The sequence below is a fragment of the Lasioglossum baleicum genome, chromosome 16 (genome assembly GCF_051020765.1).
Source record: "Lasioglossum baleicum chromosome 16, iyLasBale1, whole genome shotgun sequence".
Lineage (NCBI taxonomy): Eukaryota > Metazoa > Arthropoda > Insecta > Hymenoptera > Halictidae > Lasioglossum > Lasioglossum baleicum.
The window spans coordinates 2,631,888-2,659,790 of record NC_134944.1 but is presented as its reverse complement, the minus strand read 5'-3'; the positions used below and the strand labels follow the sequence as shown (position 1 = coordinate 2,659,790).

Genomic DNA, 27,903 nt, shown 5'->3' with positions numbered 1-27,903 from the left:
TTATCCAAAGTGGCCCTGCCAATTAAACCTGCAAAATTCTATTAAAATACGTTCGTAACGAACACTGGCAAATTTAACGTTGAAATAAATGTAGAAAAATCCATACATATACTCTCTGAAAGAAGGAATTCCTTTGTTAATGTATTTAAAGGAGCTATAGGGGATGAAGACGACCTGGCCCTGACATACCGAAATTCATTAGGTCTGCTCCGGTTCTTCGGCGTCGCGCCTACCCTCAAAGCTTAGTGTACCGAGCCACTCGTTACCCTCGGCACGGAATAAAGTGCTTCGACATAACAATCTCATCTGGGTAATTTATCGCGTGCTCGTCGGGAACAAAGATAAAGCCCGGGAAGAACCCTGTTACCCCTGTGGTCGTTTTTTCATCCCCCTACATCGATCGACCAGCAGTCATGCCCTTTCATCCCCTTCTCGCGAACCTCGCTGGCTGCCGAATCGCGTCCCACACAAAAATCGTTCGCATACCTTCCACAATTCAAAAATTGCTGGCAGTGCCGTAACGAGGGTATGAAGCGCCTGTGGCAAGTGTCCAACTTGCGCCTCCTCGTAACCCAATAATGACAAAAAAATAAAAAATTTTAATGTAACAAGTTAAATTTTACTAAATGCAATATATTAAATACTATTAACCTCATCAAAATGAGTTGCCTGTATATACAATAACGTATTTGTCAAGCTATTTGTATGAGTAAATAATCTACAACCTAAATACGAACAAATTTTTATTCATATTCAATGACGACAAAATAAAAGAAATACAAAACATACAGTGACTCCCACTAATATTCGGACACTCTTAAAAACACCGTAACTTTTCAAATATTGGACTATGCGATTTGAACTTTTTTGGAAAGCTAGAGCAACTAGTTTACTACAGGATGTGAAAAGAAATTTTTTCAAAAATTGCATTTGACCGGAATTGTAGAGGAAATACTAAATGTTGCATTTTACAACTTTTTTATGCGGACCTATATTGAAATTTTGAAAAATATGTTTTGTAGATCTGTGTGGATTATATGCATTGTGACAGTTTCATCGAGATCGGTTGATGCGGGGAAAAATGACAGTCATCGAAAGATGTAAGAATTCTTAGATTTACTGTTGTTATAGGTCGAAAATCGTGAAAATCTGCAATTTTTTACCATCTTTAAACGCTTGTAGCTCATTGCAACGTCGACCGATTTTGACGAAATTTTCGGGACATGTTTAATTGAAACAGATCTACAAAACGTATTTTTTAAATGTTCAATATAGGCCCACATAAAAAAAGTTGTAAAATGGATCTTTTAGTATTTTCTCTACAATTCCGACCAATTGCAATTTCCGAAAAAATTTCTTTTCGCATCCTGTAGTGAACAAAGTGCTCTAGCTTCCGAAAAAAGTTTGAATCGTATAGAATAAAGTGTCCGAATATTAATGGGAGTCACTGTGTAGGTATATGTTAGAATAATATAATAAAAACATAAAACAGCGTTATTCTTTGCTTTGCGCCCCAAACTGAGTTGCGCCGGTGGCGGGCGCCTATTTCGCCACACCCTCGTTACGGCACTGAGAAAATTTTCAGATCTACAAAGGCTGCTACCACCGAAAATAAGATTTTATTCAATTCCTCCTACCCCAGAACTAGTTGAAATATCGAAGTAATGGTTGCAATTATCGACCCACAGTGGAACGAACTTCCGTCGCGAGGGTATGAATCATGTTTCCCGAGCAGAAGCGGCAAATATACTTACCGCGTTTACCTGGCCATTAGCGTAGTCACTTTTTAACGCCACAGTGCTCCAAGAAAACTGACTTATCAGCGGGATGGAAACGAGCGCTGCAGAATACATGAGGCACGACCGTTCGCGGCGTGTGCTTAAGAGCGCGGCGGCCGCCGGAAGCCCGAGAGAAATTGAATTTTAAAAATTCACTCGGGAATTCAGCCTTCACTCTTTTTTTCCGCCTCATACTTCCGGGATACACGAATCAAGATATCGCCGTGCTAATAGAGAAACTGACTTCGACGTTCTGCACCGAAGAAATTGCGTTTCACCGAACGGAACGTCCTTATCAGCATCCCGAGCACGTGTTCGGTGGCTCGGATTCGGAGGTTGTCGAAACCGTTGCCGCTAACAATTTCCGGTGGCAGTGTGTTAAACTGAGATTGTCTGGCGCCAACAAATGCCACGACTTTCACAACTGCAGTTAATGGGCGGTCCCAGGCGCGGCTGGTGACTATGATGAAGACAGGAGTGCCGGAAGGAGGAGAGTTGCCCGTCTTCCTCGAGCAAGGCGCACCCGGTTCCTCGGTGAGATCTCTGAATAACGACATGTCGCTACGTGACGTCTCGTTTGGGTCTGACGGGGATTCATCCTCGGCCCTTGCGGTTCGAACGCGTTTGGAGGATCGCCATCGCTCTGTCGCCCACACCCTTGATTAATCCCGCCGCCGCCTAATTATTCGTGATTAATCGTTCCAGAGACGTTCCCGGCTCCCTTAATATTTCCACCTTTTGTGAGAACCCGCTTGTCTGAAGACTGCGAATGTCCTCGACAGAGTCCTCGATTGCTTGAACTGCTGGGATGATGGTCATTTAGGATATTATGAACTTGGGAAAGATGGACTTTCCCGCGAAACGTGTGTTTTTTTCACAAAGAATTATTCAAAACGACCTAGCCAGCCACGTATTCGTTTGAACAGCGATTCAGCGACAGCAATTAGAGCACCTCGCAATATTCGCCGGCAATTTCTGTCAACCCCGAAGAATTCCGCGCCTCTGTCATCCCCTTCCGGCCACGAAGAGAGCCACTCGTGGCAGGTCGTACAGAGAAGTGGCCGGCGAACGAGGGCGAAATCAAACAGCGATATAAATTCCATTCGATTCGACGAGTACCTTCAGGCAAATACTTCTGATCGAACCCTCTCTCCCGGGCCGAGGCCGGGTCCCGACAGCGTCACAGGCTCGACCTACGTCGCTCGTTGAATATTTGATAACGTCCTGCATGCCGGAAGTGCACTCCATATCAGTGCATACGGGCAGATACGTATCGATGCCGCCTCTCTCTGCCTACATCGACCAACAGTGATACGCGTATGCGCCGTGACAAGCATCCAGATGCGGCTGAACGTGTCCCGATGGGACGCAGCCTACCACCAGGAGACAAGATGTCTCGGATAGAATCACGCACCGATGGAATTTTAATTGGACCGCTAGGGCCAACCGGACGACGCCGCGCCGTCTCGACGGCTGCCAAGAGATTTATCAAAAATTGTTCGTTCCTGGGGAAAAGTATCAAAATTGAATTTTCTTCGAACATCTTTTCAATCCCACACTAGATTTAAACTAGCAACCGAGGGAAGGGGAAGGATTCCCATGGACGAAATAAATGTGCAGCGTCGTTCTCTCTATATTCCCGTCGCTCCCGCAGGAGTCCGGGGGATTCCGATCTCACGCGAGACAATATAGAAGCCATTACTCTCCGGAGAGACGGTCTTCGAAAGTTTATCGACCCCACGCGAGAACTCTTAAATCTGCGAGCACCGCATTCCTCACAATTATTCTTAATCCATTCTTCCTGGATCAACCTTTCCTCTCTGAAACCATCGATCAATCTGCGAGTATTGGGGGAGCATCGATTTTCTTCGGGGTGGGGCGAGCCAAAGAAAATTTCAATCTGTAGATCGTCGATCTTCGCGGATAAAAGAAGGCACACAAACGTATGGCGGATTGCAGGATCACCGGCTGCACGGTTTCAACAATTTGAATATTTACGAGCTCGAGCTGCACGGGTCTCGATAGATCCGCTTCCCTGGCGATACGTCACGCGCGAATCACCGTAAATCGAATTTTCGTTTTCGGCGCTTCTTGAACATCGAAAGTCCAACTGCAGCCTGAGTGGTACAAGCTAGTCATTGGTCGGACCACTAGACAATTTCATTTAATATTCCTTAACACGTTCCATAAACTCGCAGCCGGCATCATAAGACACGGGACGAAGAACATTTAATCTAGACGAGCTGCACGCGGAGGAGCGTTCAGATTAATTAAACAGAAAAATGTGCGAATCTCGAATCTCGCCGCGCGGAATGTTCACGGGCGCGGAGACACTCTGAATTCTCGGAGTCAAGAGAACGGAAAACTCGATCTTCCGGGTCGAATCATTTCGGATTACGGACTAAGCTGCTGACGAATTCGTACGCGGCCCCCGTGCAACAGATGTCCGATGTTTTACGGCGAAGCGAAAAAACGGGAAACCGGATCGTTGCTTTTCTAAAACAGTTCGACCGCAGGAGAAAATGATTCGACGCGCGATTCCTCTTTCGGGTGAACGATCCCGCCGGCAAACCAGCCGGAATTCTTCTCAGTCAGCGCGCGGTTCTCCGCACGGAATTTCCGCAAGACGCACGACTATTGCGGCTGGGAAAATAATTGAAGTTCCACCGCTTCCGCCGATGCGAATATAGGCTGCCTCACCCGGAGGAAGTCGCGACAGTAAATTTTCGGCTTGTCTCGCGCTACTTCCGGCGAGCATCATGGCGGTTGCCAATACTTCGAATATCGGGATTTTATAGTCGTTTTCCAAGGCAAAAATGAACAGCATACATTATTTTAAATCTTGGCCGGTGTCTGAATTTAATACAGAACACGGAAACTTGAATGTGATAGGCGATAGAAGTGAAATAGCTAGATCGTAGAAGCTGTTGCAAGAAGTAGTTCGTGCAACATGCATCAAGACACAAGAAACACGAACTTGCCGGCCATTCGTTTCTTGATTACATGCGCTTTATGCAGAACAATGAGATCGTAAAAAGAGTCAAAGCATCCGCGTGTCAAGGAATAGTAACGATATAAAAGAAGTTTGATATAAAAACTTGTACCCATAAAACTTTGCTCTTTCTTTCCTGTCCCGTTCGTCCTGGGTGGGGCTCGCGCGTGCCCGAGAAAAAATGTAGAAACTGTGATTGAATTTTGCAAGTCCCTTTTACAACGTTGTAAAACATCCGAAATAAGTAAAAATGTTGAAAAGAAACTGCCGCTCCATCGTAAAATGGATCGGCGAGCAGTCGCAGCGGGGGGAATTTCCCGAGGATCTTCCATTTTCCCGTCTCGCAACATTCATTACATCAAGGTGGCGTCCCGATCCGCTGTCAAGCGAGCAAACCCCCCTTGGCCCAGGCCAAGCTTCCTTCCTCCCGAAATCGTTATCAATTTCGAGATGACAGTGGCGACGTCCGCCGCCCTCCGCAGCCAGCCAGTCACGTACGAGCTTTTAGCAGGGAAAAGCGGCACCTAAAAGCTTCACCGTTAAATCTATAGACAGTCCGACCCTTCATCCCCGTCCGCTCCGCTCTAACGCGACGGTCTCCTCTCTGGAAACAGCCTTTTTGCGTCCTCGACTCGCCCTATCCGTCGGTTTTCGTGGCTGCCGGGCTCTCGTATAGCTCGAGACACAACCGCGGACAACATTCAACAAATGTCCACGAAATGCTGCACCGAAAAGATCACCTCTCGCTTGTACCCCGAGTGCCTAAAATTGTCTCTGTCGTCTCGACGAGGTTTATGGTTCGCAGATCCTCCGCTGGAATTTGCTCTGTAGGTGCGTTACATAATTAAATACAGCATATAGATGGTTCGAGTTACGCTATTTATGAAATTGTTGTTAAATAATGCACGAAGGATTCCGCTGGAACAGCGACAATTATTCCAGCACTCTGAACATCGAGCTGACAAATAGCGTTCCAAGACATTTGCTTTGCATCCAGCCGGTCTCCATTGTCTCGGATGGTGTCCCAAGCTCGCTGGAAATGCGAACGATTTGATACGATGCGAGACGAACGATGTCTCACCTTGAACTGGCGAAATGGGACTCGATATTCCGCGACTATCGACGGATCGACGGTAAAATTGTCAGGTTTTATTCGACAGGAAAAATGACGGGATGTGAAAAACATTTGTTGATTCGAAGTCGAAGAAAATTTGATTTTTCCGCCCATTTTTTCCGAGAACTACACAGACTTCACCGGTTCGACCTCTTGCACCGAGGTTCCGGCAGGCAACCGCAGCTTAGAGCGATGAATTTTTAAGCTCGCAGCGACGAAAGCTCGGCGATAGGATAGGATAGTCGGATCTGCAAAGAATTAGGAAGGATTACGCGGCGGCGCGCTTCAAATCCGAACGATTTTTCGTGCCAGGAATTATTTGCGGCTCGGTCGGCAGACGTATGCGGCTCCTGGAAGCCGAGCTTCCGGTTCGGTGTGCCGTAAATACATCGGCGAAATTCCGTCCGGGCGATCATCCCTCGCACCACCCCCCCCCCCCCCCCGAAAACGCCGGACAATCTTCGCCAGCGATAATATCAGGGAAAAACGGAGGGTTCCTCGGCTTTCGTGACACCTGACCCCTCCGCCCCTCCAACTCCCCGCTCTCCACTTTCGCGGTCCGCAAACATTTGTCAGCCGATCGGATCCCCGCAACACTCGAGACGCTCCCTTCTCACCCTTCTTCATTCGGCTACCCTCGTTTTTCACGGCGCGCCGATGCCCGGAAAAAATTGCGAGCACGCGAAATGCGATTTGGAAAATTTTAAAGCGAAACATTATGGTTCCTTTGAGAAGTTTGCTCCTCTGAAAAGACACCGCTATTCCCATTATTCCTCGCAACAGTTTACCCAGGACGCAAGAACACCGATCTCGCATACACGCGTTCACAACTGGATCCTCCATTCCTCGAGCGTCTTCGGCCCGAACCATGAGATCCGGATTGTCTGGAAGGCATAATGGAACTTCCCGACAGTCGTCGGAGCCACGGGTGTACCCCGTCCTTTGTTCCAGACGTAAGAGAATGTCATCCCTTATTGCGGGCAGAGGGTGCGGTGTGCGACGTCTCTTCGATTGGACATCCACCCCTCCCGCACATCCTGACGGTCTCGTGGAATGCGAGAATTTATTCCCGAACATTCCGTCGGTTGGTAGCCGGACGTTTTCTATCCTCCGAACGATCGGCGAATATTCTTCTGCTCCTTTTGCAAGGCGCCCTTTGGCTCCGTGACACCTTCGACAACGGTTCACCCCCCGCACACTCCCTCTCACGAATCTTTCGACCGGGAATTCCGGTTCCGTTTTCACCTCCTGACCTGTTCCAAGATTTTTGCTTCTTGCTCTTTGCTGTTTCCTGTCTCGCCTGCATGATAAACGCTAGAACAATTCGAGGCCGAGTCGAACGTGGAGGGTTGCACGATAAAATAGGGACAATTGGCGCTCGACGACAACGTTCCCAGGTCACGGACTGACTCCGTTTAATGTCCTCTCTAATCGGGCCACGGAGATCGTAACAATAAAGGGAGTACTCACGGAGATCCGCGGGCGCCGAGGAGATTTTAATTCCGCCTTAATTTCGCGCGGCGCCGCGCCTCGCGGCAAGTGACAAATAATTGCCGCATAAATTCCGCGGCACGTTCTTGATAAAAATGAATCTTAATTCGGCCGCGGGCGAACAGTGCCTCGTAATCGGCTGGGATCGGGCAAATCCGAAATTCCATTTTCATGCGGCCTGCCGAGGAGAAAAGCCAGGCCGCGCTGCTTGAGCTCATCTTCTTTCCGAATCTTCCTTTTATTACAACGAACCGCGCGAAGAACGTTTCAATTAATTCCCCGGGAGCCGCTTGATGAAGTTTATAAATGATCCCGGTATCTGCCGTTTCACCTTTATTTTTGCTCCTTGGAAACCACTCTGCGAAATACTTCGCTCTAATTCTGGAGAACCGCTGACTATGCTTTCTCTAGTGTTTCTCTATATATATAAAGCAGCAAGTTTTATTAGTTGAATTTTTTGAAGCTCGAAATTCATGCAAATCCCGTCGTTCGCTAATTTCACGGCGGTCGCGTCGAAAAGTTTTTGATCGTCGCCGTTTCGTCGCTAGCATCCGGCAATAAGGGATCGCTTAATAAATAAAACGAAGAGCTCGGTGCGCCTCGGAAGCCCACCGTTTTGTTGGCGCCGAGTTAAGGGGGTGGCTTACGCGTTTTACAGCCCCCGGGAGCAGATGCCAGGGAGGCCGAGGCGAGAAAGCGCGTGTATCTCCTCTCCCCGGGCTAAATCACGCTAAGCCTTGTTTATGCAGCTGCAAATTATGTTATTACTTAACCGGCAGAGCCAAGTACCCTGCACCGTCCCGGCTAATATTAATGATTAATTAGACGCTCGGAGCTCGGCCGGGCTCTCGAAACGTCGCTGTAAATTCACCTTCGAGCCGATCGTATTAACTCTTACCACGCCTACGTGTCCTTCCAGACGATATTTATCGTCGTCTCGGGATGATAAATCCTGGCCGACCTGGCTCCTTGCACTTGCATTTTCAAAGGGCGCGTTTCGCTCATTTCAGGACACCTTGGACCGCTGGGTCATTCCATGCCGAATCGATCACTTTTTGCAGGCACCATCGCCGATTTTGTTCTAACTGAAATATGTTGTAGTCCATGCGAAATTAGGGGGGGTTTAAGTCATCGTTTTGCCGGTTTCGAATTTTTGTAGAAATGACAGGCCTTCAAAGTTTTCAATTTTTGCCCATTTCGGCGAAAACGGGACTCACTTACGAATTTTTATCTCAAGAACGGTTTGTCCGATTGAGCTAAATTTTTTTTTTGTTTTATTCGGAAAGGATTGGGCTATTACAAAATAATTTTTTCAACCTCGACAATCAACTTTATAATGTCGAAAAATTTAAACAAATTCTTCTTTTGCGTTTTTTTCGATGATGGGGCGGAGTGATTTAAATTTTGAAACAAAATATGGTTATATTCCTTGAAGTTGCCCCTTTAAAATGAGCCCTTGAACAAGATGGTATCTTTAAAATTGGCGGTACAATGAGCTGGTAAAGGACGCCGTGTACCTTAGTCGTATACAGTCTGCTGGCATTTTCTTGAGACCAGCGATATACAATATAGACAACGGACCATAATAGCCGTGCGCTCGACTCGCCTCTACCTGAAACGGAGGTACACGGCAGTGGTCACTCGAAGGGTTGCTTGCAATTCCCACCCCTAAAAATTAAATGATCTTTTTCTACCCTTAATAATTTGATCACGATGGTGAAAATAATGTATGATATGAAGGAGGTAAGTTCGAGTATTTTCGTTTTTCTTTTATCTGAATATCATAATTAACAACCGAGAAAAAAAAATGATACAGTTAAGGGTAATTTACCCTCATATTATCCTTATACGAAAGGTTAGCGACTTAAAATTTTAGGGGGTTATCGTTCAACCTAAAACCGTTGTTTTCCGCACAATATCAATAAAAATTGTGGGTGGGGCCGCTGGACCAATCTTAGTCTGCTAGGCCCTTTTTGTTACGTGCAACTCGGTGCTACATCTATCGTGTAAAAGAATTGCACGCGCAAAGGAAGACTATAAGGGGATGGAGAGGTTGATAACCGGTCGAGTGGCAGGTAAGAGGCGACCGAGTCACGTCCACTTTGAGAGGCTTGTGACCTGAATCTGTGTGTTTCCGAAGCGAGCATGTATTGCCAGTGGTGGCAGTCGATTCTGATCGGCCGTCGGCCTCCCGCACCTAATTGGCTGAACAGCCTGCCTTGGGAAGGAGATTCGGCGGGCGGGAAAGTTTCTGGGAAGGTAAATGTTGCCGGCGACGAGGCAAATATTGGCACGTGATTTACGGATACAAATATTGGCGCTCGTTAGCGTCCGCCGGAACGAATTGTCGAATCCCGGTTCGGAACGGATGTCAGGAAGAGGGCGTTACGTCTGTTTCCTCGTTTTTTCTCGATTTTCGTTTTTCCGCGGTGTGCGCTTTTCCGACACCGGGGAAATTTATGTCGCGCGATAGACGGTTCTCTCCCTGCGCGTACGTATTCTCTTTCTCTTTTCCGCCGCGTGATTCGATTCAGACGGGAGAAGCTGAAAAGCCATCGAGACGATGCACCCGCTCGATTCGCTGATTTGTGCTCGAGAGTCGAGTGGCGAAGCAGTTTCAACTTGGACACTTTCAGCGTAAAGAAAATATTGGAAAATAAATTGTTCGTCTGATCTCGGCCGACGCTTTCTACCTCGAAGATTGAGGATTGTGCTCGGAATCCGTATAAACCGGAAAACAAAGGATTCTACTTGAGAAAAATCATTTTTATTTCGACTTGGAAATTTTTCATAGGATCATTGTAATATTGATTCATACGCAGAAATAATTTCAACAAAATCCGTTCTCCGTTAAGAACGTTTCAGCAATGAACAAGGACAGCAAAAACTCGCGCGGAAGTAGCTGAAGAAACGGAATGCGTTTCGGTGCAGAGAGAGAGTAAGAGAGTTTCGGTCGGATTATTAATTATTCAAGCTGGACCGGGGTCGAGGGAGCCATCTTTCACCACCCCCAACCCCCAGCATCTCTTCTTTCTATCATTCTCCGAGCTTAATTAACCTCGAATCGAGGAGAAAACCCGGCAGCGGGTCGAACTTATGAAATCTCGATGACACTGCGTTCGAAATTCTTCTCTATTCATCCCCCACCTACGATATCCACCCTTCTGAAGATCCTTTTATCGCGGCGAGGATAATGCTCGATTAAACGTGGAACGGTTAGCCGATCCCCTTAAGAAATGCTCTCGTAGATCGGAACTTTTCGCACGGGATAGGGGGTGTCGAGACGCCTTATCTGTCGCCTGGCGAATCCGGTCCCACCCCCGCTAATGTCTCGTTAATTAGTTACTTACGATCCGCGGGGATTCCGGTTGGTATTAACCCTCGATTAAATCACTGCTGTGAACGAGGCTTACCTGGAACAGAGGAAACATCGATATCTGGTTAGTTCTCTCGATTGCTGGGGATTTTAGCATTTAAGGGTGGGCCCATTTATTTAAAAAAGTCAGTACACCAGAAATTGGAGTAATTGACACTGTAAAAAATCATGGCACTCCCAGATGATAGAACTGGAGTGTGAATCATGCCATTCAAATCGATTTCCCGGGGAAATTACAAGAGAACTGGTTCGATTTCGAGCAAAGAAACCCTCCGGTGGACTTACGGTTACCGGAGAGCCCTTCTCGACTGTCGTGATTCTCGAGGAAAAGGTAACGGGCTGCTTGAACAACGCGTATTCCGACAGCGGAACAAAGCTCGCGTTTAAACGAAACAGTGGTACAAGAACTACAAAAGGGAGATAGAGAGAGAGAGAGAGGGGGGGAGCACAAGAGAGGCGACGAGAGCTGCGAACTACTCAAATTTGGGCGACTTGCGTCGGCGGTGTGCCTTGCTAGGGGGTTTAATTAACCCCCGAGCGCCCGTGGCTTCGTTCCTTGTGCGCTTCCGCGGAATAATTACTCCAAGGATATTAAAAAGCTCGGAAACGAGGCGGATCTTCGCGGAGACTGTCTTGCTCTCTGTCTCGGGGAAATAAATAGCGTCCGTCTAATCGACTTTCGGCCAGATTTCGCGGAATCGCATTTATCGCCGCCGCCGCTCCCATTTTTTTTAGATCGTAAACCATCCCCTCTGAACGTTCTCCGTGTGTTTTCGAGGGTGGTAGACCGAACACGAGGGCTCACTGAACGCACTTCTTCGAATCGATTTTGTACTAAATTATTTTTTTCGGGGGAAGGCCGCCGTACAAGTTTGTTGTACAGAGTTTAGAGGCACTAATTATTGGGGGAGAGTATCGCGTACACGGCTCGCAGGAATTCAGAGGTATTAAAGGACACGACTGGAGAGTAGGAGGGAAAGGTTCGGCGTGTAATCAGTGACGAGGCTTTCGTATCGCGAAAGGCGGTCGAGAAAATCCGCTAATTCGAAACCGGGCGGCTGGTCGGGGGTAGCTTTGAAGTCTTAACGAATCCCCCAAGACTTTCACGAGCCATCGAAGCCCCGGGTTTAAGCCGAAGATCGCGCGGAGAACAGACAGAGGGACCTGGCAAAGGGCGGGAAGAGAAAGTCGAAGAAAAAAAGAAGTAGAAGAGAAACGAACAGAGCGAAAGAAAAGAGTGGAAACGAGAAAACGCAGCTTCCTTTCAAGTTGGTCGTACAACATCCGTCCGCTTTCAGCTGGTCTTTATTCCCTGCCAGAGTCTGTTCGAGCGCCACCGGGACGAAAATATTTATCGAACGCAGAACATTTCCCCCGGACGGAAGGAAGTAATTAGAAAAAACGAAACCCGTTTCCTCCGTTGGAAAAATACCCGCCGGAGAGAATGCGTAAGTACCGGGGGCCCCCTCTTCTGAAAACATTCTATCCCGTTCTCCCGGTGATTCGATGCATAAAGAATCGCACTCGAAAAAAAAAGAAAGAAAAAGGAAGAAAGTGTTCCACTTGAACGACGCGCACAAAGCGCGGGAAACCCGCGGTATGTCCTCTGATCTGCCTTTCCGCATGACCATTCTCCCCTGGGAAAAAATGTTTGCCGAAAGAGAATTGTCTGTTTTCGAGAAGGACGCGGGTCCTGTCGCTGCGAACGCTCGACAACTATCGGGTCGTGTGGACGAGATAACAGCAGTAGAGTTTTTTTTGGAAATATTTTTGTTCGGTGGCGGTACTTTTACTGCACATACCCCGGAAGTTTCATTGGAAATACTCCAGCGGGGAATCCGTCGTAACATTCTTTCCCCGATCAAGGAAACTTTATATTTATTTTACAACTAATCGTATTCGTAATCATACATTCATAAGAAATCCCTGAGAAATAACAGCGTCCTTAAACTTTCGAGACACGTCCACAATCTTGCGTTCTATCTGTTCGCCTTATTGCCCGCCATAAATGCGCGAATTATACTTGAATTATACGAGGCAGTTCGGATCCGAAACGAAGATCAGGATAAACAAAAGAGGGCCGTTCGCGTACAGGCTTCGACGTACAGGGGAATAGCCTGCCATAAAAACGACAGCGATTCCGCATAATGGGAAGCCATAGGGGAACGCCGTTGCCTTTGTATCAGGATTAAAAGGAGGAACAATTTAATATACCGTGCGACGAGCGCTACGAAGATGGCCGCGCTTATTTCCTGAACACGAGCATCCTTGGGAAACGTTCGACGGCATGTGCTGGGTTCCATTCAATTCCGCCGCCCGTAGACGTGGCTATCCCGTTTAGGGGCCGTTCATGTTATCGACGAGTCGAGGGTGCATTGTGTTTTAATACTAATGCCATCAAAAAGTTCAGATATCGAGCAGCTGTCAAATTTTCTTCGAAGAAATATGGTCCGATTAAGTGACCATTTAAAATACCACACCAAACATTCACACTAATTTTAGTTTGAAAGTTGCGATCTCGTGTCCAGTGTGGATTCTCTGTGGACCAATAACGTTGATTTCGTCGATTGAATGCACCATTATTTGTAAATTTAGATTCGTCTGTCCACATAATTTTTATAAAAATTTCAGGAACCTCTTTATTAGCAACAGCTAGCCACGCCAGAAATTCTAATCGCCGCTGTTCATCGGTAACACGCAGTTCTTGAACTAATGTCATTTTAAATAGATGATATTTGTATATCTTTTCGTAATTCTATTAATACTTTCGACCGACATATTCAATTCTTTTGCAACTTGTCGAATAGACGCGTGCGGATTGGCTTCAAAATAACTGAGGACTAACATTGCATTGTCTTCATTTGTGACGGGTCTACAGCGACTAGAATGTTTCCCATCAGGAAATTTACCAAGTGAAAGCAATGATTTTTGAAGATAACGGAACGTTTCTTTAGAAGGACAAATCCTATTTGGAAACCGTTCTTTGTACAATCTTTCCGCCGTGCGTGCACTGTTTCCACATTCATTGAAAACAGCATATCACATCTTTCTGTATTTGAAAACTTACTCATTCTGAAAGATCAAATCGTGATATACTAAACTACGATTGAAGGAATACTGTCTATAAGCTGATTAGATCGATGACACGATGACACATTGATGATTCTGAACCGTAAGTGATAAATACAAACATAATATGGGACGCGACGAGAGTAAACATAAACCGAGACGCCCTAATTATGGCAACAACGAAAAATCTAATACAAAGAGCGGAGTTCTGTATCGTAGAAGGTGCATCACAGTTCGAACATCTGATGTAACTTGATTTATATTGTAAGAAATAATTTTTCATTAAAATTACATTTGCACAAAATTTTCATGTTTGAGGTCATTTGAAGGTCATAGTATAGTACACTGTTAAATTCGCCTCGACGTCAGAAACAATCCTATGATGTCCAAAACATATGGTGCCACTTAAAAAAGTCAAATAAAATCATTTTTTCAGATTGAAGAATATGCGAACATGTAGCTCACCAAGTACTGAGAAACTTTTGTCTAAAACATTTTTTAATTGCACTACCGGAAATTCCTAAAAAATGGTGACATAACTTAACGGACAGATTCTCTATATGAAATTTCCATTCAAGAAGCTACGGTATACGCAGCAGAATTAAAAAAAATGTTTTTATCTGGTTGGGGCACTTTTATTTCGAACCAGATCAATAACGTTGGCACAGCCTCCTTTCCCTCCAGCTTGATTTTTCCGGTTTGAGAACAGCCCTAAGACCATTCTCCTGGTATAATAGTCCACTCTCCGCATTCTGTCACGATCGCACCCCCGTCAACCGGGGGCAGAAAAAAATACGGATCGTAAAAGCACAGCTCGGTGTTTTACGAGCGGGAAGTCTTCCCCGTCGAGGTCTTTGACGCTCCTATCCTGACGCTGTCGGGATCATTCCAGATCCTCCGGTGACTTTCATCCGACGACCACGACACCATCCTCAAAGAGGACCATCGCCGAAAATCAACGGGAAACGTGGGTTTAGAGAAAAGCCGGGGCAGAGCTCGTTCCGCGCTGTTGGTAAGATAAATATTAGCTGCGGGCTAAGTTTTGATGAGTTTTTACTGGGAAAATCGTTTATTTAGCACGGTGATCCTTGTGGCGGTTACTGGTGACTTTGCTTTTTTTTATTCGGTGGAGTTTCCTGACGTTGTAAAGATTTCTTTTTCAATGATTAACCCGTTTAGTTCCAGTCAATTGATCTCTACGATTTTTCTAAGGAAAATTGAGAAAAGGAAATGTGCAGATAAAACTTGAAATGCTTTCCTCTACGCTGGGAATTGTGATTGTAACAAATGTGTAACGCAGGTGGAGAATGTGTTGGTAAAGAACACAGAAAAATAACCGGCACGAGTAATGGAGAGATATGGACAATATACTGAACTTTGTGCACCGTAGAAATAAAACACAAAAATAGGAGAGCTGTATTTTGCATCTTTGTTGTCAGTTTCTGTCTTCGTGGAATCTTTTTCAAGATTTATATAATATCTTAAATGAGAGAGTCCAGCGAGTTGTAGAAGCATTGTGCTTGGCAGGACCGGCGAATTATACAGGAATAAATCCAACACCTCTCTGCTGGGGGAGCGTCGATTCAGACATTCCGATATTGTTGTTTCTGGAACAACGGACACGGTTCTCCCGGCAGACTTCCATCTATCTGAACAGAGTGAACTCAAAGCGGGTGTACGCCGCCGAAAATGAAGAGAAAATGGAGGGCAGAGAAGAAAGGATGTCGACAACATCGAATGCATGGCTCCTCCGCGGGAACATTCTAGCGAGCAGCGTTTCTCGTCCTTTTGTGCTCGCGATTTCGCTCGCGAGCATAAGCGGGACAAGTACACAGCCGAGCGAAATATTCAAAGGACCACTTTTCCGAGTCCCTTGATTTTGCAGACGTTAAATTGGTAAGAGGACGAATCACCGACGAGGGCCAAGCCTTTTGCTCCTCCGAGCCGATGCTCCGTCCGGATTCCTGCGACGCCTTTGATCCTCGACTCGTGCTAATAAAAATCGACGGGGAATTCGAGATCGCTCCACGTCAGTCGATCGAAAATCACGAAACCCGATACCGGGTCAATTTCGGTCCGCTTCGCCATTATCGAAGCTCCCACTCATTTTTATTAAGATTCGAAAAGAACCTCCAAAGTTTGTTTAATGTTTAATTGAAAAGCTATTCGGCGCACACTGTCGACTTCATACGACGGCGAATGATGAAAGAAGCATCGAGATATCGATCTGGAGTGGCCATTCCAAGACGATTTCTCCTCCGGTCGTCCGAACTTAAGGTTCCCGGCGGCTGAATCGCTGGGGGAATTAAAGGTTTTCTCACAGCGAGAGCGAGGGTGGCGGGAGAGGGGGAGCAAGTTTTCCGCCTTAATGGAGATTAAGAAATGTTTGAGAAAATACCGCCGATGGGATTTACTTCTCAGGATAAAATCCACTGGACGGCTTTCACGATAGCCCGAGCGAAATTTAAATCGACTCCGAGCGAAAACGTAAACGCTATTGGATTATCCCTTCTTCTTTTCCCGCAGAACTTTTCTTCCCCCCGCCGCGCCGCGCCGCGTTGGGAAATCCTTCTCTTTTCTTTTGTTTCGCTGGGAGACATTCGAGTCTCCCAGTTGCGTCGCCTAAGTGCTCCGAGATAGGGAGCTTCCAATTTAAATCAATTAACCCGGAGGATCGACGCTCGTTTCGACCTATATCGATCGTGTTCCGTATGCGTCTCTCGATACTTTCTCGATTGTTGGACTTTTTATAAATAATTTACTCTCGAAGAAATGGAAAACGAAGGGACGTCGATAGCGTATCTTTGTTTCGAGTTCGGGGGGGAAGGTAGCTGGGCAAGAAGCATCGGAAAAGTCTCTCCCTCGCGAGAGATTTACCGCTAACTAATTTGCTGGCTCGGTTTCCGTCCCGGGCGTGGTTAATCGTCGGAATGCCCGCCGTTGGGAGGCAGAGGCTGCATGGAAAAACGGACGACCTTGCTTCTTGCGGTCTCCCGTCGTGCTCGTTTCGCCCAGGATATAAAGCCACCTCTTTAATCTCTGTTATACGGAACCGAGAGAGTGGAACTTCTTAAGGCGTTTATTGTCGGCCGCGGGAGTAGCTCGGCTCTTCCGGCCGCTTCTGCACGACGCACAGTGGGGTATTTGGCCCGAAAAAGTGGAAAAAATTCGATTTCTAAATTTTTGCGTATGGCATAACCTTTTTGTTGTTCGTTGTAGTTAAAGGTCTGAAGAATAAGGCTGCAATAATGTTTTTTTCTATTTGTGCACACCCGTGAAGTAGGACACTTCATCGAAAGTCGAGAGATTTTAAGGCGCGCTGGGCGTTCTTAAACAGTCTCTAAGACAGCGTCTGTTCATTGGCGATTTTCAAGCGTTTGAAGGAAAATTCTGTAAATTCTTGTATTACAAAAGTTGTTCAGGTAGGTATACAGACCACTTTCGCATAGATTTTATTTTGTTATCATCTAAATTAGTATAGTTATTAATATTTGAATATCACCAATCATTCTGTAAGCTTTTTAAAAATTACAAAACTTTATTGACAATTTTGTTATAGTATAAGGCGATATTGAGTGCTATTTTTGGTGTCATTACATTCGGTAAAGATTTGTGATTATAAGCCAACAAAGTTTGATTCCGGATATGCCCGCGGATTCAAATTTTATAGATAATTTAGTATTAAGCGTTTAGCAGCGTTTCGCGTACGCCTGCATGTTCGGCTACGCTTGGCCTCAAATAAAGAAGAAATATTATCCGAGGTAGAAATTCCTGATGTATTTTTGGATGAAAATTAATGGTGATAATTTTAAAATGTTCTTATAATATACCGGGTGAGTCATTTAAAGTGAAACAGACATATATCTTCGAAATTAAGCATTTTGGTTAAAAAATGTTTCTGACAAAAGTTGTATGGTTCCGAGGGGGCCATAAAATGGCGTCATTGATTTGACCTTGGATAGTCGTTTGAAAATCACGCGAAGGTCATCTTCAATTTCTTTAATAGAAAACCCCATTTTTTATTGCATATTCTTGTAGCTTGTTTTCAGAGCTTTCCAAAACGCTATAATAAAATATTTTTTTCTTAAATACTTTTCAAGTTATAACAGTGCAAACATTCCACTATCGCCTCGCTTTTTCAGGGGTTCTCGATAATCTGAGAAAAAAATGTTTCGAACAAAAGAGGAACAGTATTCAGTCGTCTACAAATTTCAATATATAAAAGTTAAAAAAAATTTTTTTCTTTCAAAAAATTGAGGTAAATTTGATTTTTCAAATACTAAAATGTATTTTGGATTTCATAATGTTGTAGCTGATCTTAAGGCGAATCCAACGATATATAATATTATAACCTTGAGGCTATAAATAACGCTACAATAGTTTTTTTCCACTTTTTCAGGCCAAATACCCTACTGTGCGACGCGACGCGCGCGTGCGCGTTACTCAATCTTATTTCTCAAATATATCTCGCTTCCATTGGATTCTCTATAAAAAATACATTGGGAAGATTTTCGAGGACAAAAAGTGAAAAGTTACGGGAAGCGGTCGATCGACGGTAATCTCATCGTCGCGGCATTAATCATCTTTTCCGCGGCGAGATACTATCCCGGGCAACAGTTGCGGCGAATGAAGCAACGGCCCATAATGCCTCGCGCGTTGGTACACACCGTTATAAATACGGTATTACGAGCAGCGGGGGGGGGGGGGGCGGTAGACATTCTCTCGCATTCGTGCGGTAGGAGGCACCGGAGAAATGCCAAGGAACACAGGGCACGTCGTTAGCGCCCTTATCTCGCCGAGGCTCGAAGTCGCTGCTGTGCTGCATGCTCGGTGTCTCGTCGGCTGGCTCGCCTAACTCGCCAGATAGCGGTCCACGCGTCTGTATGCGTGGCCCGTGCGCTCTGTCTCCTTTGCTAACCACTGTTGCATTATACAAATCGCGGCTGCTAAGCTGCGAATGTAAATGAAAATATTTCACCGGGGCCTTCTTCCTTCTCCTTCTCCCTTTCTCTGGAACTCTCGGCGCTTCTCTGGCTCTTTCTCTTTCCGAGAAGCATTTGCAACGTTCCCCAAAGACGACCCTGCTTATGCGACGAGATGATTCGCCCATCCGGTCGAGACCGTCGCGTCGTCATCTTTTATTCAGCGTGAAACTAATGAACGATTTCGTTGGAATCGGAGAAACTGCTCGGAGCGTTCTCGGGCGAAATAAAGAAGTGGATCCTAACGTCTTGCACGTGGGAGTTCCAACGGCGGCTCAAAATATTTTGTAGGCACCGAGAAGTGTTCCAAAATGATTTGTGATCGGGAGAAGGGTTTTAAATGTAGAGAGAGAGAGAGAACGGCTCTCGAAAGGCAATCTGTGACGCGAGGAATTTCCTTAATTTGCCAGCCAGGGGAATTCGCGGCCGAAAATTGCGGCATTTTTACATGTCTACGGGTAGAATTAACGAGAGGGGCGGGGGAGGCGATTGGAACCACGACGAAAATTTTTATTAGGACACGCCCGAATGGTAATACATTATGCTCCGCTCGTTTCCACGTCTTGTACAACGTGATGCGATTCCGAACGCCGTAATTCAATTTTTCAAGAGGCTCTCCACACGTTCCGCCAATTCCATTTCTACCGGGAGAGCTCGCTGGAGAGAGAGAGAAAAAAGAGGTGGAGAGAGAGAAAGAACCATGATACGCCAGAGACAATCGTTAAAATTTCGCTCCCAGTGCTTTATCGAAACGTTCATGCCGCGGGCTTTCGTTCCGATGAATAATCGCGGTAATTCGAATAAATTCCGCCCTCGCAGACGCAGAACAATGAAAAACGACAGAGAACATTTTTCTGACTTCCTGGCGAAAAGTCACTTCAACTGCTATCTAGCGATCCAATTTTACCGAATAAGATTCGGTACGCTCTGTGGTAAGCAGCTTTACAATTTTCAACAATTATGGTCGTAAATCACTAGCTCGTAAAATTCTGTGATCTCACTGAAAAAGAAAAAAACACAAACAGATGATTTACAACATGCAAAACATTTGCAATAAAGGTTGAGTCTCGGGCCCAGGTATATAACGCCTCACCGGGCACACCGAATAGGACCACGCGGTCACCTTCGAGTCTCCCCATACCTAAAGGGATGAGTTCGATGGTGAATACAAGCGTAAGTCAACCAATTAGGAGACAGAAATTCTTCGCTCCCCACCCACAGCGAGGGTAGATTGAGCTAGAAGTGTCAGTTAAGCCACTAGGCTCAAACCGTCAACTTATACGCGTTTCTTGCATTAATTGTTAGCGTCAGTGTCGACAGTGCCAAAGAATACACGGGTGAGTACAAGCTGCAGTACTAAACAATCTGTTTCATAGTAGTTTTAACCCTTAAAATGCTGTATACTTTTTGGCAACACTAATAACGATGTGGGGTCCTCAAGGGAACCCACGTTAAAAAATTGTAGAATTGAAAGTAAAAAATAGATATGTTTAATATATGTATTTATTGATATAATTATGGCATAAAAACACAAAATTAAATTTTATTCTCTTTACAAAAAAATTAATACATCAAGATTCTAAACAATAGAACATACTCTTCATTCGCCATGGTCCAAGGAACGTACAGTTTTCTTCTCTATTATTACTATACTACTCTATGATCTTTGCAGATGAACATTCGACATTCTTCACAAAGAATATTTACTTTTCTGTCGTTAGATCTTATCTTATCTACACTCTTCAAAATAATTAAAGGATCACTTGTGCGAACCCGAAAAATTGCTCCCACTTTACGTGATCATAACTGCGTCAAAAATTACCGCATCGACATCGTTAAACAATGGTTTGAAAGCCTAAAACCTCTAGTTTCAGATGCTCTGTTTCAAATTGTTGCTATGTTCGTTTTTTACAAAGTTATAGCGAGATGAAGACAACATTGATGGTTAACAAAAATTTTGTGCAACTTTGGAATATCACACGGAGAGCGACAAATTTTTTTAATATCTTTTTTTAATTCGAATAACTCGAATAATAAAAATCGCACAATATTCAACAACCACAAAATTTACACGGGAAAGACAGCCCTTCCAAATGATATTAACGCGATTTATCAAAAAAATTTGTTGCTCCCGTGTGATGTTCCAAAGTCGCACAAAATTTTTGTTAACCGTCAATGTTGTCTTCATCTCGCTATAACTTTGTAAAAAACCAACATATCAACAATTTGAAACAGAGCATCTGAAACTAGAGGTTTCAGGCTTTCAAACCATTGTTTAATGATAGCGATACCGTAATTTTTGACGGAGTTATGATCACGTAAAGTGGGAGCAATTTTTCGGGTTCGCACAAGTGATCCCTTAATTCTTTTGAGGAGTGTATAATCGTATGGGGTCTCCTGGAGACCCCAGTATGTTTATAGCTAAAAACAAAATAACGGTAATGTTTTTAGAATACACAAATCGTCCACAATACTTGACGATGAAAAAAGGGAAAATACATAAAATATGAAAAATTACAAACAATTATTTACAAAGTTATTAAGAAAAAATACTTTCTGGGCTCCTTGGACCCCACTCAGCATTTTAAGGGTTAAAAGAACCGTGGATCTACTTTTTCGTGACCTAGCCGACCATAGAAAATTCACTGATTTTGTAAAATCACTTATTTTCACTGTTACACGAGAAGCCCCCCTCGAGAAGAATTTTGGCCCGAATAGTAATCGAGGGTCACTCGCGATCGTTCGCAGGCACAACCAACAGAGTTGACCGTCGATGGGCGCCGCGTTCCAAAGGGGCGATCAATTTCCATTAATTAAATGGCCGACGAGGGGTGGAACCCCTGTCACGTCAATCACGGCCGAAAACTTTTCACGCCGCAACCCTTCTTCGCGATGTCGCAGTGGTGGATAAGGGTGTGCATGTGTGCGCTCGTTCGCAGGGGTGGGACCGTCATTTGGTGGTCGCGGGGCTTCTGTCCGGCCGTGTGAAACACGCCTCCCACGCGGGGGTGGAGGAATTGTTGTTGACGGTGGACAGAACGGACAACGGTTGTCCATTGTGAGCGAACGACCGGCGACGAGAGCGTCACGGTAATGGAAAAACCAGAGTTCTCGATTAGAGAGTTTAATCTCTGTCTAACATACAATTGTGAATCGTTCCGCGCCGATTTTCCGAGTTACCCGCGGGTGTCGTGCATCGATTCCGCATTGTTAACCTGTTCCAAGATAAAATACTAGCTTTCGGAACATGAGCGAATCACAAATTTTATTTAACACTTCGTTATTCATTCGTTATTACTAGACTGCGGATTATTATGCATTTATAGCAAAATTAAGTAGATGAAATTCAAAATTGTTAGAAAATTTAAAAAATTGAAAAGGCCAATATATGGTTTCTTCTCTATTAAGATCGTTAAGGGAAGAAATAACATTCGATTTGGTTTCTATGTCTTGCAATCGATGCAGACAATTTTTATTTTGCATAAAGATCCGCAGTGTAGTTATTCCTATACATACAGTGGTCGAAATTTCTATAAAGTCATCTTTCTATTTCATAGATATTTTAAAAGTATCACCATTTTTGTTGATTTATCGTATCTGGTCTTGTGCCTTGTAGACACTCGGATAGAGGGACTGCGTACTCTAGACCGCTATGTTTACAATTTACGTTTGTTTTGATTTTTTTCTTTGTGGTGCAGAACACAAGTGCGAAGTTTCTATAAAGTCACTTAGTGTTTCTCTGTATTCTGAGCAGAGAACTACGGAAAACTGCGAATATTCTGAAAGTATTAGTTTTAGAACTCACAGAAATCCCCTGTTTGTTATAATTTGATTCACGTGTATGAGAATGCCGAGAGGAAAAGTACTAACAAGTGAAGAAAAAGCATCAATCGATGCTTATAAAGATATGGGCTGCTCTAATCGCGCAATTGCTAACAAAACTAATCGGTCATATACCGTGATTAATAATTATATCAATTTACGTGAAAATTACGGAAAAAACCATCTTAAAGGTAGTAATAAAAAATAGTCAAAGAGACAACATTCAATATTAATGAGGTCTGCAGCTAAGGAAAGGAAAAATGCAGCAGAATTTCGAGCTGAATTGGAGAGCTCCCAGTAACAACAAGACGTGTGCAATAACTTTTAAATTCTTCTGGACAAAAGTACAACGTAAACCAGGCCTTAAAGAAGTACATCAACCGGCCCGTATTGATTTCGCACGGGCACAAAACACAGTGACTTTATAGAAATTTCGACCACTGTATAGTCAGATTGAAATTGACAATTGATTTAAAAAATGGAGCACCGCGAAAGCGGATTTAAAATAATAGACGTAGAAAAGTTTTGGTTTAAGCGCGTGAAAAGCGCGCGGAGATTAAATTCAACATGAAAAGCTAAAGTACGCTAACGTTTTAATACCAAGATAAACAGAGATTGTTTCCGGCAACGCGCATTAACGGTAAATATTTATTTTAATAAATCAATTAACGAATATCTCGAGCGAACAATATACTAAAAAGCGGAGGTGATTTTTGGTAGAAATTGTTTCGAGAGGGTCGCGCGAGAATTACATTGATCGCGAAACGCGAAATTGGCGCAGCGGTGGTCCCCGGTCGAATAATAAATACAGAGAGGCGCATTAAAATGAAAAATTAATTTTCAATATTCCCGGTCGGTAGGATGAAACGAGCAATCACCGCGATTGATACCGTCGCAATCTCGTTGTCATCGACCAGCAAACGGCATTAGGAACGAACACGAACACGCGAGCACGTATGTATCATTGCCCTGTCATCGTTCTGACCGATTGGATCTCAAATTGGAAGGCAGATGATCTGCACGGAAATGGAGCCGGCCCGAACAAATCCCTGCTAGCTTTTATCCCTTCCGTTCGAATCGCGATCCCCGAATCGATCATGATCTCTCATCCCCCGTTCCTCTTTTTTTTTTGTCGTTGCGTGCAACGCTATGGAAATAGTTCCTCCGGCGAACCAATTCCGAAATGCTGACTTGGTTATTCAAAATTCGTTCGGGCACCTTTGCTTCGCATTTTTCACGCGGGAATTAATTCGCCGGCCCGATCAATTGGCGAACGCTCCGGTGAAATCGTGATTTTTCGAAATCTCGTTAAACGACTAGCTCGCTGTAATTTTTTCGCAGCAGAATATTACGAGATGTCGAAATCAACGTTCGACGAAGCGACTTAAAAACTCCGGCAGGGATTCCCGGGCCCGTTTAGCCCCGTCCAGATTTCCCGGCAGCACTTGCCGATGTCAATAACACGCGAGGCGGATAAGCCGTCGACATCGCAAACAAGCTGCGTCGTGTTCGGGAGGCGCACGCGCGCCTAGATCGCGCCAAGTGACAGTTTGACGAAGCGGATCCGGAGCGGATCGGATCGGAGCGAGCGATCAGGTACACAGCACCACTTTTATCCTTTTGCCGTTAGGGCAATCGCTCGGTAAACAGGCTAGCATGTTGTGGGAACGATGATCGGTTGCCTGGGTTCTACCCTTTTTTCGTCGTAAACACGTCTAAAAACGCGTTTACGAATAATAAAAATTCACTGAAATTCGGCATTCGTTTAAAAACTCGTCCGCCACTGATTCTAATGGACTTGGCCGGCTCTCCGCTTTCATTAACGTTACAACGTTCCTAATTAATCTTACCAGCCAGCTCGAACAATTGACACGAAAGAAGTCCGCTATCCAATTAATCTCGGGAAGAAAACAGAGAGCACAATCGACGAACCGAATAAATCAAACGGTCCTCGACTTCTCAATTTCATTAACGTTACAAGTCCGTTAATCAAGCAAGTTTCTCGGTAAGATTGATTCACGAGACGAGACCGATCGTCTCTGGAAAAATTCTGTTAGCCAAACATCCGCCGGAGAATCCTATTTATTCATTCTGTTTCAAGATAGATCAGAGGACTCATCGCGGGAACGTTTGCAGGGACGACGATCTATCGGTCACCATCTCGGTCGACCCGGTTCTTTAATGATCGCGAAACGACGAAGTAACTGCTCGACGGAGCGACAGGCCATCAGCTGCTGTTGCGACTAATTAGCGGTCGCTGGGAATTTCCTCGATGTCGTAACGCTAACGAGAAAACGTGGTGCGAACCAATGGACAAGACGCAGAGTCGTCCGCAACGATGCGTTAGATTAGAGATATTTTTGCCATTCGAACGCGTGTCCGACTTTCAATGCTTGCTTGACAGCGTTCGGTCGTCCATCAAGCTCGAGACGGACCGATTCCGCGCCCTTTCGACCCAGCAACCCGATTCGGGACGCGTAATCGCGCGGCTTTGACGGTTTAATTGATAATTCCGTTATTAATGGCCGGCGTGATTACGATCCTCGGATCAATGGGGGATTTCACGGGCCGCTGGGATGCTGCCTCGCGGTATTCACACGGTGACGGGACCAAGAAACGGGAATTTATTGAGGCGGATTGTAATTGATACTTTCACCGTCCTACCTGTTGATCGGAGACGATTCTCGCGTGCCTCGGGCGTAAAAGCGAGTAGGCGACCTGGACGTTTTTACCTGTTCGATTGGAAATTACGTGGAACGTTGCCTGATCCCGCGAGCAACGATCATCGACTGCGCCTCTCGATCAAGACCGCGAAAGCTCGCCGATATGATGAGCCTCGATTTTAATCTACGCCGCTGTTGGTCGAACACTGTCGGACAAATGTCAGCGAGCATGCTCACTCGGGTAGCATATCGGAGAGCAGCGAGCGAGCACCAGATGGGAAAGTTATTCAGAAATATTTGCAGCAAAAATCCCGAGGCTACGAAAAATCATCGTTTCGCCCACGCAGTCGGCGCTTTTACAAACGCGGAAGATTTTAATGAAGCCTGGGTTACGTTCTCGTGTCCCTCCTCGACGACGATAACGAAAACTGCGAGAGGAGCGGCTCTGGAAAGTTGTTGTAAAGTTCCTCCTGTAATAACAACCGTCGTTATTATCCTCCGTGTATCTTTCTCCGGTTCGTTTTTTCGCGGCGCTGCGTTTTTTTCTTCCCCCGAAGTCTTTGTGCCGAAGACATCGGGGCTCGAGTTTCGGTGAGAGAAGGGCGGACTTAACGCAGAGAGCCGCGACATAATTAAAAGGGTTGGGACGCCGGAGTCCCGGGACTCGGAATTTATTAAATCGCGAAACATGGTCGGCCGGAGGGAACTTCCGCGATATTCTCCCAGATATTCTCCGCTTAATAGTTCGACAGGGAGAGAGAGAGAGAGAGTGTGTTCCTTCCCCCGAAGCTGTTTCAAATCAAACGTGTCTGACGTCTAAAAATGTACAAAACTTAACCGAAGTGTCCCGAAATCTCGCAGACGCGAGTCTGAGCCGAATCACATCGGCGACGGGACGCAACAATCGCGCGAACGAGGTGGCATAGCGTTCCTTGTGGGGGTGGGGTTCAGGGGCGTGAGATCAGCTCGAGGGAATCCCGTGGCAGTTACGGGCAGAATTTTTAATTAAAAGCCCGGCTCCTTGCAGCATCCACTCGTGACGGGGCACTTGGCTCCAGCGCCCGAAGTGGTTCAAGCTGGGCGCAGTCAGAAAGGTTCTGGCACGGTGAAAACACCGAGTCACGGATGTAATTTGATTAAAGTTGGATCCGGAGTTATCCGAGCGTCGAATGCAACCGTTCACATCCGTCCCGGGGTATCTAGCGGGCGTTCAATTAACAGAATTCCTGCCGTGCTCCAGCGAGCGACGTCCTCTCTCTTCGCCCCTGCAGTTTCCACACCCCCACACCCCCTTCTGACGCGTGTATCCACTGGATGCAGCCCTTCGGGTATCTCTTTCTTTAATCAATCCTCCTATATTGCTTCTCGCGACGACCGCCTTAGTCCCTACAACCGGATATTTATCCTACAGGACGTTCTATTTATCTTGGACACGCTGAATGTCTTCGTTACCCCGGAAACCGACGACGAGATCCCAAGCGAACGGATTAACTGAGATTTCTCTTTTCTTTCTTTTTAATAATCCTGAATTCAGCGTGTCCATCGAAGCACAAAGCGCTCGGAATGAAACATCTATGTACCTAACATTCGAAAAATTGACTTTTTTCCCTGTTCGCACCACTGTGGCGCCGCGCCGGCAACAAAACGTGTCGGGTTTCCCAATTTCGCACGTGTTCCGAGTGATCAGGTTCACTATGCGGCAAGAAGAACTCCTCGGGAAGTTCGAGTTGCAGCTGAATCCTTAGCTGGGGGGGGGTCAGGATACTCGGCTAACAAGGTGGCGAAGGTGTGTTACACGCGGCAACTCTAATTTCCACGCTCCCGCAGTTCTTCCTCGAATTCATCGATCACAATCACCGTTCCAATAGCAACCCGGTCGTATAGAAGAAGATTCTGCTCGGGGCTGCAAACGACGAGCTACTCGTGCGCACGTATTCGAACGTGTTAATTGTTGTTGGAATCGGCTGCCAAAAACTGGCGATCGACGGCGCGGTAATATCGATGGCGCGGATGGAATCGTTTAGATTAGAAAGTGCACGCGCAGCCCGCGCGCGACGCAATTAATCGCCGCGACCCGGTCACGCAATTATTATTTAGCTAATGTGATTAGCAGCGGGGGAGTTGCGACGCCCACGATCCGATATTTTACGGGTTCCGATGCGATGCCAGGGGGCAAGGGTGCGGGAACATTTCAGCGCCGGTGTATTTAATTAAATATCCGGCTCTAACGAACCATCCACCGGTCCAATTACCTCCGACAGAACAATTCGAAGATTGTGCGTTCTAATTGAAATCGCCGACGCTCCGTTTCCCACGGACTCGAGCATACGCTTCGAATGGACGCCGATATGTTTAGCGAGGAGCGCAGCTCGATGGGCTGACCGTTTCGGACTGTTGCTCGTCCCTCCGGACAAATGAATAGCTTCTCGACGGTCTACGGGTTTTCTGCGCTTTCTACTCATTGATCAAGTTACCGGTATACAGGGTGTGTCCGTTAACACATTACCGACCGATGATTACTGCATAATTTTGAAAAATCTATGGTACATGGCTAAAAACTTTTTTAATAGAGCCTTCAATAGCAACCGCAATTTTTATTTGTCAACTAATAAGTCA

General features: G+C 45.6%; 1 protein-coding gene and 1 long non-coding RNA gene across 4 annotated transcripts in view; one reads left to right on the top strand and one right to left on the bottom strand.

Moving 5' to 3' along the window:
- Pgant2 (polypeptide N-acetylgalactosaminyltransferase 2) overlaps positions 1 to 27,903 on the bottom strand; it is a 219,775-nt gene that overhangs the window by 64,855 nt on the left and 127,017 nt on the right. Inside the window, exon 2 of one of the 3 annotated variants that reach the window (XM_076441295.1) lies at positions 10,726 to 10,788. The exons of the other annotated variants lie outside the window; for them this stretch is intronic. The gene's annotated coding sequence lies outside the window, so the exon portion shown is untranslated. The remainder of the gene's footprint in view (positions 1 to 10,725; positions 10,789 to 27,903) is intronic. 3 annotated transcript variants of the gene reach the window in all.
- LOC143217258 (uncharacterized) overlaps positions 1 to 27,903 on the top strand; it is an 88,211-nt gene that overhangs the window by 59,490 nt on the left and 818 nt on the right. The gene's annotated exons all lie outside the window — the stretch shown is intronic.